An 11,778-nucleotide genomic window follows, 5' to 3' on the forward strand; every position below is an offset into this window, starting at 1 on the left:
AGATAAAAAAAATGGTTGTAAAAATGTTGCACAGAATACTGGTGAGTGGAGATTAAGCTGGTATCGTTTACCACAAATATTTTGTATGAAGAGAACTGTAACTTTATTCTAACATAAACAATATATTATATAATCTTACAACGTGAACCACAACTTTGTACTGAAAGCAATGCAGCAAAGTTCTAAACATAACTGAGCACTGAAAGCAAAGTTGTAATCTGAAACGTAGGCATAAAATGCAACAGAAACTGTTAATTAATCTATACTGAACTTATGAATGGCAAGTATCATTTTTTAACCCTTTGACTCCTGTCGTGTTTCCATAGTTTTCGCATAAATAAAAAGTAGTAGATAAACAAATGTCGTTGGCTTCCAAAATTAACTGCATATTAAACTAGAATGATTAAACAAATGTTTTCTGGTGTAAAATAATATGGTGACCTATTAATCATTTGCCGGAAAACACAGTTGAACGCAAAAATTGCCACAATTCACGGCATGTTGATGAAGACCTTTGGCATATCAAATTTCAACCCGCTTATGCAAATTGTCCTCGATTACGCATTTGCAGCATTTACGCATATATGAATTGACAAAGCCACAAAAATCAACAAGAAGCTTTTTCAACAAAACGTTTTATTGAGATAAACAATGCATTTGCTATTAGAGGCAGAAAACTTTCAGTTTTTTTTGCGTGCGTGCAAACACGCATGTAAAATTTGAAGACACTCTGTGTTTGTTCAAAGCGATCTCTTGCAGTAAATTCGGGCACGTTTGCGATGAAAATTACAGAAGTTACAGAATTCTGGCTCAAATCATCACTTAAACTATTTGTAAAAAGCAAACCAACATCGGAAAACATCATTTACCGTATTGTCGCCATTGTCCTGATCCGGAAAAACAATCGCTTAGATCTCGGTCAGTCGAGGATTAGCGTCGGCTTTCGATAGGATTCCATTTGGGATTCCTGTGGCATTTACACTCTTACACTCTTACACTCTTTCACTCTTTCACTCAACCCGATGACATAGTGTCTACGCTTCTCTAGAAGCCGTAGACACAAAAAAGCAATCCGAGTTCTCAAAACCGGAGCCTTCGAATCCATGACCTTCCGGATTTCAAGACAAGCGCCCTAACTTTCCACCAGCGGAAAAGTTTATTATCCAGATGAGAAGTCGCAATTTCAGCGGATATAAACAGGATATTACACGGCGGCGCGAAGATATGAATTATATTTCCGAGTGGGAAAAACAATATTTTACGAACGAGCGCAGCGATTGAGTGAAATATTGTTTTTAACACGAGAAAATAAAATTCATACCTTCAAGCCACCGTGTAATTTCCTTTTTATTATATAGACAAATCTATCGTTTGCCATATTTCACCGACTGTTTGCACAAACAACCGTGAAGAAGCGGGAAATGGCGTCATCAATATCTTCACTAGTGAGACTATGGAAAATACGTCACTGGGGTCCCGGATGTAGCTTCGTATGAATTTACGAGTGGTATATTTTCCAGTAAAACACTCCTGTCTATATAATAAAAATAAAATGCACTTCAACTATACATTTTATTGGATACGCTTATCTGCTCTTGAATAACTGGGACCTGATGGTTAATGGCGCTTATACAAATTATTCTTATGCTATTAGTCCCCACAAAAAACATTTACCCGCCAGTAAACGGCGATTTGCTGCAAGGACTGTTTTACCTGAAAGAATGTTTAACAAAAGCGATAGCATATCCGTGAAGATTGCCGGCGAGGCGAGAAGCAACTCTACAACTGTCTCAGACAAGTGCCTCTTTACATCCAAAGCATCACTGGCTAAATCTTCGGTGTACGATTCAAGAGTTGTACAGTGTTTTAAACAAACTAGCGACAGTTTGGCGAGGTTTGAGTGTACTTGAGCTGATAAACGGTGACTGCTGGCTGTAGATTCCGAGGCTGAAGCTAATTCCAACAAGCTGTAAACAACAACAACAACAACAACAACAACAAAAACAGTAACAACTAACATTCATAGTAAGGGCTTGGTAGTCAAGTAATTAGTGTCCATATGATCGCTGCAATCGATCATCAAATGCTCAGCAATTGTTAATTGCGTGCCTAACCTGCGACCTCGCTAACTGAGTCCCATTTTTACATTACATCGAAATTACTGTATGATCTGCTCAGCTTTCCATAGTCATCTTCACTTCCGCGGTTTCAATTTTTCCTGCACCGCGCTCGACGATCTTATGAGAAAACAGAGGGTTTGTAAACAGCAATCTTTGACACTTACCAGTTTACTATGCACAAAAGGCTATGCACTGCAGGCAAAGGTAGAACTTTGAAGTCTTCCTGTGAAAGAAAATGTAACTGAACGGGTCTTGAAAACAACGAGCTATTTTCAAATGCAGATACGTTTACAGTCAAAAGGCAAAAGTGTAAATCTTTGCAAAAACATCAACCCTTGTAGGCCGGTTTGCGTAATATCTCAACCGAATATCCAGGGGGTGAGGAGGGGGAGGGGGATGAGAGGTGAGGAGGATGGAGGAGGTCTCTAGTGTAAAAGAGAATGAAGTGCTTGTCCAAGATTTTTAAACATATGTCCCTAAGGACCCTGGCAAACGAAACCCATGAAATGCATTAGACTCCTGTTTTTGCAAAAGCCACACCATTTCAGAACTATTTTCTTAAGCCTTTTTTATTATTATTATTTATTTATTTTTGTTTGCTTCTTCAGCTTTCATAGCCTGCGAACGCAGACGTACTTCCAGCTGTCGCTTCTCTCCGTCGAAAAAGAGAAGCGAGAAGAGCCGGCCGGAAATATGTCTGCCTTCGCAGGCTACAGCTTTCACTGTTCCAGTAAGATTAGCTATATAACATATAACAGATGAAGTGATTTCATGATTAGTTAGTTTTACTGACTAAATATTCATTTATTTATTCATTTTTTTAAAGTATTTTTATTGCAGGGATCTCACCAGAAACGTTTCCAACGCTGAACCCATGTACTGCAGGAGAAGCTTGGACTGGCTACTTTGCCTGTCTGCCTAATAGAGATTAATTAACATTTTACTATGAAATACATATAATTTTAGACACTTCAGTGTGCAGTATCGGTTATTCACTGTTTATTATATTGCTGCCTCCGTAAGCGGGCAAGATGAGTCAAATCCTGTGCTGTGGTTGGCTACCCGAACGGGCAAAATGGAGCTATCTTGCCCGCTCGGGATTACCCGTTGCCCGTTCGCTCGGCATGGAAAGTTTCGTCCACGAACAATGCAATATTTTCTTGATTTTCTTGTTGTTCTGGGAGAAAACGCTCACTAAAATGTTCGGAAAACTCTCAACATTTGCCTAAAGAAAAGAAACGGACATAAAGTCATCTTGGTGTAGTGTAAATTTTGTTTTAGCTGCAATGAATGTGACGTTGAATCGATGAGTTGCTCTGTAATGCCTGATCGTATAAAGATTTAATCAGCTTGGTTTTGTAAACCTTGTACCTGTTCATTTGTGTCTCAAGTCGAATTAGTTCTCAAGCTTTGCAATGACTGTATTTAAACTCTAGCGTTGTGATAGTTGCGTTAAAGGTTTTGCATTGTGCAGTTTAGAATAGCGTTTTTCTCAAGTTCACCAAAGAAGCTCGCGTTTTCAATTTACCCGCGTCTTGCTCTTAAGCCTTACCTAAATGCAGTATACGAAAACCTGCAATTTCTTTTGATGGTCGTCCCAAAACTTGAGTGTACCACCTTGTTGTCGTGTAGAAAACTCGGTTGCACTTTGCTCAACCTATACATAAACAAAACGAAACACAGAAAATTAAATTTTCTCATTTTTATGACATTGAAAGTTATTTCCAGGCTCTAAGTTTGTAGGGAGTGAAGATCATGGCAGTATGCGCAGCAGAAATACTGTTAGTGTTGTACTCTCAACAGTTTTTTTCACTCACAGTTGAGTGTTTTATTCTTTGCACACCATCTTTCCTTTGGAACCGTGATACAGCCTATGTACATGTCTTCAGATACATAAGTTACAGTTTTAAGATATTTTAAAGTAAGGCTCTCTCCAGCCTGGTCACTAAGCTATTCCTTCTCTTTTATGTCTGGATTGTATGTTCACATAGTAACATCACCAAATAGCACTCACTTCATACTATCAAACAGTCCCTGCTTTAGGCTTTGAATGGACAGAAATTATGATTATGAAGCATGTATAAGGATGAAAGATTAGTTATCTACGCAACCAGACTGTCGCGAAAAAACCTGAAAAAAATTCAGGCTTGAACGGGATTTGAACCCATGACCTCTACGATGCCGGTGTAGTGATCTCCTAACTTTTGTCAGGTTTTTTTCGCAACAGTCTGGCTGTGTAGATAACTGCGAGAATCTTTCTTCTATATAGTGATAATGATATATGGTGCTTGCAACATTGCAAATCAACAACGTAAGAGAGACTGCTTAGGAACAAAGCTGGGCTCTCTCTAGATACTGACCAGAATAAATTGGAAAGAAAAAAAGACAAACAAAACTTCATCCAATTCAAACAACAGCAACTTATAGTAACACTTTGCCAACTAAATATGCTGTTATAAATACTTTTTATTTTTACCTGTGTGGTTTCTTCCAGGATGATAAAACTGCATTTCCTATCAACAAGGAACAAAAGAAAGACTATTTCAATATCCTTTGTTTCTATTTCAATGTAAGTAGTTAAGCAAAATGAGATACAGTAATAGCCCGCGTATAAGAATCTGGGTTTTAAGAACCTGTTAGGCTAAAATTTTCATTTTAAGCCCCCTCCACATAAGAATCTATTTAGGCTAAAATTTTAAGTTAGGCTCTTATCAGTGGGGTTACTGTGAAAGTGTGTAGGTAGAAACTGCTGAATTAAGATCATCATCTATTTAAAAGTAACTTGACATAACTTTTTTTTCTTTCAAGCTTAAGTACCATGTTGTAGGTGTATTGTGTTTGCCATTATCCTGTATTACGAGATGATATTTATAATATATATAGTATGTTCACATGAAATTCATATGAAAATATAAGAACCTATTTTAAGAACCTTGGTAGCCTAAATTTGCTTTAAGTACCATTTATATAAGAACCTATTTAGGCTAAATTGGAAAATTCAGGTTCTTATACGTGGGCTATTACTGTATTTAAAACATACTTGAACTCAGTAAACTTATATGTCTTCTCATGTTTCACCGCATCCTGATACTCAGTCAACTCGTGTCTAGAAAATCCTGCAATATTGTTATCCAAGAGGGAAAACGGAAAAGAAAAAGAAAGATGTGAAATTCGCAAACACAAAATTTGCATTAATTTACAAATGCCCTGAAATATCTACTGGCAACCACGATACAAAAACACAAACACACCATTTTGTTGAGCATGTAGAGAGATTTATTTCCGAGTAGTAAGAGTGAAAATGAAAACAAAGAAATAAAGCTCTTTTCCCATCAAACCCCCAAACAAAAGGATGTGTCTAAAATGGGAACCTAAATAGAAAATTAAAAATGATGAAATCAACTACAAAGTAATGCATGGCTAACGCATTGCACAACCTGTAACTTAGCTGGCAGGGTGAACTCAAGATAACCTTTATACATATCAGAGAACCTGTCCCCATAGAAAAGGCCAGCCCTAGCTTTCTGTCCTTTCTGTCAAGTCGACTGCCTCTCTGTCAAAGGAGTGCCCCCAATATGTGCACATCTCTGGAACAACCGTTAGGACGAGATGCTGACAGAAACACAATTTGTTACACCTATTTTAAAATCAATGGTGATCCTTGCATTCTGATTGGCCCTAAACAGTGCAATAAATGTATTTACCGGCTATGAATCGCACTATTTTTTGCTGTAAATCGCATCCTTTTTTAAGCCCATCAAAATGGAAATGAATCAATGAATGAATAAAGAAAGAAAATGAATATTAATATAAAAAAAATTGTGTGATTTCAAAATGGGTGTAATAAAGTAGTAATTGAACTTTGTGTTGTGCGATTTTGGTCTTGAATCATACTTGTGATTTGAAATCAAACTTAAGCTGTGCACTTGTTAGATTTTGAAATCATGCATATGATTTCAGACAAAATTGCACTCCACTTAGTTCAATTACCATTATAAAACAAATGGACTCTTGGCAAGTGAGCAAAAGGACCCAACTGGCAAGCCAAGTGACTAAGAGTATCACTAGTTCTGACTGGATGGGATACCTAGCATAAGAGACTTAGAGTATCACTACTTTGTTCGCAAGTTGACTGTCAACTTTAGAATGATCTTACCTATTGCTACACTGTATGCTGTATAAAGCACTAAGGTACAATGGAAGAGAAAATGCTGCTGGGAGAGACAAAAATCCTTGGTAACATGGCGACCTACAAAGGAAACAGTTCAACATGAAAGGTTATCATCATTATTTAGTACAATAGCCTAAAAGATAGCCCTTCCCATACATGTTTGGGTACATAATTTTATTATGTACACATATTTTTAAGCTTTATCGTGGTAATGTTAGTGGTCATTGCTGAAACTTGTTAGCTGAAGGGAGATAGCATGAGCACTTGACCTCTCTCCTTGTGAACACAAGCTCAGGGCTAATTAAGTCACTCATTCAAAGGACACTGAAGCTTCTTTGGAGAGGGGTTCTTTTGGGAAAAGGGGTTCTCACTAATGGGAATTTTGAATTTCTGAAATGGTTGGACAACTTACAACAGAATAAAATGATCCAAGCGCTGTGCTCACACAGCCTTAAACAGCTCAAAATAACCTACAGCTGTACATGCACCCTTATAGTCCATGGGCATACATGTACATTAATTTGGCATGTTATCAGAAGGACGTTTGGTCACGGACTTATTTTTGTAGGGGCTAGTCTCTTCTTCACAGTTTCATTGTAATATTTGGCTTTTTATTACAATAGCAACCTGTAATGGAGAACTTGGAGGATGTACTGAACAACAGATCCATTAACTTGACTATCTTGACAACAGCTCACTATGACTTGCCACAAATTATCATCCATTGATGGAAGGCGAAACAGCAGCTCTATCGCTGATCTCTGAGTAGCTTCACTCAGACTCCTCAAGGGGCCATTGCTGTTGGCTAGAAAGAATTAATAAAATGTTTTATTAGTAATAATATTGAACCTCTCAAAGCAAAGACTCAAAATGTCAAGCTTTTGCTCATGTAAATTGGGTGGAAAGTTGTAGAAAGATCAGCAATTGGAGGGTTTTAAGCGAAACTATAAATTATTATAAATATTTCAATTTATTGTAAACAACTATTTTGTTTTGAAGTTGACATTGCTGACTGTTTGGCACAGAGACTGGTTATCATTTACAAACTTGGTTCTTTCTTTCTTTTCTGAACAAAATGATTCAATACAAAGAATTAACCTTAAGTATAAATATTTGCTAAAAACTGAAACAACTGAAATGGAACACTAAAAAATGTAAAGAAAATAAATTATGTCAAGCATCAGTTCCAATTTTGTCTTGGTCACTTAAGTTTCAAAGAAAATTAGTAATAAGCTAATTTCTTGTCTATTTTAATTAGCACTAATTGCTCAAAAAATCAAAATGCACATTCAACTAACTTTTTCCTACATGATAGCTGGTATAGGCAAAGTATTCACTTATGATGGAATTTAACCAACAACTATTATTACTTGATAATTATCAATTTTTAACTAAGAATTAATTATTGACAATTATTATCAATTATTAAATATTAACCCACTTGCAGTTTGTATATTATTATTTCCCATTAACTTCAAGGTTCTAGCTCACCATATTTCAAGGTACTTACAGAAAAATGTGACCAAGTGAGAAGCAAAGTTTCCATCTGGGTTCAGAGCACTTTGAATCACAGCTTTCTTCAAGATGCCAAGAACAAGTTCAGTCATGCCAGGGTTGTTGTCTTTCAACTGCACCAGCAAACTTGGCAAACCTTGTAACCACCTCTCTACTAATCCATGCACCACTTCATGTCTATTAAATGAAAGAACATATCAAAGTCGATGCAGCTTACCATACCTTACCTTATACTCCTGCATGTGGTATAATGAGTTTAGCAAAAACCAGTAATTAACTGTGTTTGCAAGGACCGCCATGACAAAATAAAAACAATGATCGAATCCTGTAATAAAGGATCTACATGTAATCAGCGAAAACTTGTAGAACAAATAATCTAAAAAAGAGCAAGGCTAATTTCACAGTCAGGGAAGTATATTATTTTTCCAATATTTCGAAAGGCAAAAAAATCGTAACGTCTCTTGAGACAGGGTCAGTCTCAAACATACTCTAAAAAAGATAGGCTGTGCCTTTTGAAATATTGGAAAATATACTTCCCTGACTGTGAAATCAGCCTTGCTCTTTTTTAAGTTATGAGTTTAAGTGACTTGGGCCTTAATTACTCCAGACATGTGGGTGGAATCTTCATCTGCTCATCTCCCTGGGACTTTTAGTACATCCTGGAACCTTTACCTCTCCCATACGGTGTGTACCTTGGTGGGGTACCGGCGGTGGGGTCTGAATCTTGGGGCACATATCCACTACTTATTGGTGGAAACTTTACTGACTTCATCCAGTTAGGGTCATTGTCCAAGTAGCTGGGAACCTTACATATTCAATATGGGGTGGCTTTAATTCCCTAAGAGTGTGAGGCCTTTACACGTACCATATAATGGTGGGACCTTATGATCTACTATTGTGGGTGAGGCATTTATCAGAACTGATGTCCACTGATAGCCCCTTCAAGTATCTGGGACTTATAGACAAGCAGAGGTTTGATTGGGATGATCTTGTACTGCGGATGGGGCATTTGTCCCCAAGATGTCCACTATTAATATTAGCTACATGTACTTCTAAACAGGCAGAAGTTTAATGCTCTAAATGTGGATGGCACTTTTAACCCCCATATAATAGTGGGACCTTATGGCATTGTGTTGGGGATGGGGCATTTTATCTCCTAGATGTCCACTGCATGTTAACCTCTTTATTATTGGTAATTGAGACTTTTTCCTCTTCCATAAAAGCAGAGGTGTACCTCTCTAAGTGTGGATGAGACCTTTACTATTTGTGACCTTGCACAAGAAAACATACTTTAACGCTTATCCGTTAAACGGGTAAAAATGGACGGATAGCTAACGGATGGTTAACGGCTTCCAAAGTGTTTTAACGTTTTGTTCTAACGTTCTAACGGAAAATAAGCAATGCCTAACGGATTGCAAAAGCATTTTAACGGTTGCGCAATCTGTTCTTGAGCCGTTAAACGGTTGAGCAAAATATCTAACAGATGCTGTAAAGGCGTTAAACAGTTAAATTTTGTACCTCCTCATATGGGTAAGGTCTTTTATAGCCTGCGAGCAAGCTCTTGGGGAAGGGGGTGGGGGGAGGTAAGAAGGAGCCAGAGAGCTTGCTCGCAGGTTAGGCCTAAGTTAACCCCTTCACATATACCCTAAACTGCCGCTTGCATGTATTAAAGGCCTTCCTGTTATAGGCCCATCTACCTGTAAACCAAAAAATACATCTGATTATAAGCCCCGTGCTAGTTTTGTTCCATAATTAGTTTTAATTTTGTTGCAAATATTGACATTTTAAAGCTTAATTAAAAACCAGTAAATGAAGAATGTACTTCAATCAACACTGCTATAGCTCATTTCGAAACGGTCTTTTTTAATCCCAGTTATAAGCCCCCTTAGATATAAGCCCCCCCCCCCCCCCCCCCACAATCTCTTACAAAGTTGTATGAGCCCAGCTGCAGGGCTTATAAGTGGCAGTTTACGATACACCTACAGGTAGGTGGGGGTAATTAATAAAAACATTTACGTGTTACTTACCTTGAAACATTAGGATCTGCAGCTAAAACAAGATCGGCAAAAAACAACATCAGCACCCTCTTGGTCCCAGACATTGTGTGACTTGACTGGTACAAATTAAATGCTGCATTCAGCAGTTCCTTTATCATACCAGGGCTTTGTGCTAAGAAAAAGGAAGGAAAAAGATAGATATTTAATAAATATCTTAAGTATTCACTTATGAAAGATAATTTATCACCTTTAACTACTGCATGTCATTTATCCAATTCTCAACCTGAGTTGGGGTTGTTTATACAAGAGAAAATATGTTGTATCTTACCCAATTCAAATCGTAAGTGAGATGACGTGAAGTGGTCACAAACTAAGATACAATGTTTTTCATGGGATGTTTTTTTTCATCAATCTATGGTTGTAGGAGCCATCTAGTGTTGTCTACAGTAAGCAGTGGGTGTCCATAAAGCTGGGTTTGGCAGGGTTTGGCTCTATTCAATTATTATTATTTCACTTTAGAAACCTTTTGACAGTAACAGCATATCCTCTATGAACCGCGTAATTACCAGTACTTTTAATAATATTAATGCACTATCTTACCTTGTTGTCCCCAAGAGCATTGATGGACAATAATCCTGTATGCGAATGTGACTAAACTCTCCACATGTTCTGTCTGCAACAACTGAGCCTTGGTTCCACCTTTGGCCTTTAGCCCCAAAGATTCAACAACAAACTCTTCCAGTGACTGAAATGAAGGGCCAAAATTCTTTGGGAAAGTCTCATCATTTCTTACAAACTGGAGCATAATTTCACAGATTCTTAGGTTCAGTGCTAACACAGAAGAACCATTTTTCTCTTCTTCAGAATGATGAGGGGATTTTCCAAGTTTTCGTTTCCCTTTTTTAACAGATGGAACATGACTTGCTGTAAATGGAAAGTAACTCATGAAGTGTTGGTTGAAATCTTTCAAGTGTATTTCTTGTAAGCACTTTAACTCGGAGCTTTGTTCAGAGAAACTACAATTCTTTTGGTTTCTCTGTGCTGCTTTGAAGATGACTGAGAATTTCTGCTATGGTAAGCATCACATCAGTGGCTGAAGATGACGTGACATCATCAGGAAGACCAGTCATCATTTGCGCAGGGTTACACTCAATCCAGCATTCTAGTAATAATGGCACAATAACCTCTGCAAAGTCCTTCACTTTTTTCTCATCAGTAAAAATGTTAGACTCATTGTCTGTGTTTGCTGATGATGAGCTGTTTAAGCTGATGAAGGGCATTAATTTTGGTTCATCAACTGACTGTTGCAACACCTGAACTTGTGTTGGTTGGAGCTTGTTAAACTTGATGATGGGTTTGGTAACTGATACAACATATTTGCTCACTGAAGGGAAAGTGCCTTCTTCTTGCCAAGGTTTTGATGAAGATTCCAGAGCTTTCTAAAATGCCAGCATCTGCTGAAGAACTTTTAAACGTGATCTGAGAGAAGAAAGCTTTCCTTTTGGGTTCACTGAAAGTTTTTTTTCCTACTTTAAGTTGTAATCCTGTTGACTTCTTCACATGTGGAGTGTTCTGACGTGAAATCATACCTACAAAGTTGTAAATCAACTGAGAGGAACTCTTCACCATTAAATTTGGAAAGTAACAGAGACAGTTCGAGAAAGGCCAGAGAATCATGCTGAATATCATCATAAATGTGTGTCATGGCACAACTCAAATGAGCTATAATCAGTGACAAAAATGGAGCCATCCTTTGTTGGGGTACCATTGGGAAAATAAAGCAAAGAAACAAAAGAAGTGACTGCCTCACTGATGGCTCACTGTCCGTCATTTTCTCAGCAACCTTCTTGATGACAATTTCTAGGTTTTCTTGCAGTAGATTCTGATGGCATTGGAAGAGAACTTTCAGGTCAACAAGTGTCTCCTGTCTCGTTGTCACACTGTAATGGCCAACTTGAGCAAGTAAATCCTATAT

At 37.6% G+C, this 11,778-nt stretch overlaps 1 long non-coding RNA gene across 2 annotated transcripts in view; it reads right to left on the reverse strand.

Annotated features, from left to right (window-relative positions):
- Positions 1-11,778, reverse strand: part of LOC146486014 (uncharacterized) — a 370,416-nt gene that overhangs the window by 48,922 nt on the left and 309,716 nt on the right. The gene's annotated exons all lie outside the window — the stretch shown is intronic.

This window comes from Pavona decussata, unplaced genomic scaffold (genome assembly GCF_977016875.1).
Source record: "Pavona decussata unplaced genomic scaffold, jaPavDecu1.1 SCAFFOLD_22, whole genome shotgun sequence".
NCBI classification, from domain to species: domain Eukaryota; kingdom Metazoa; phylum Cnidaria; class Anthozoa; order Scleractinia; family Agariciidae; genus Pavona; species Pavona decussata.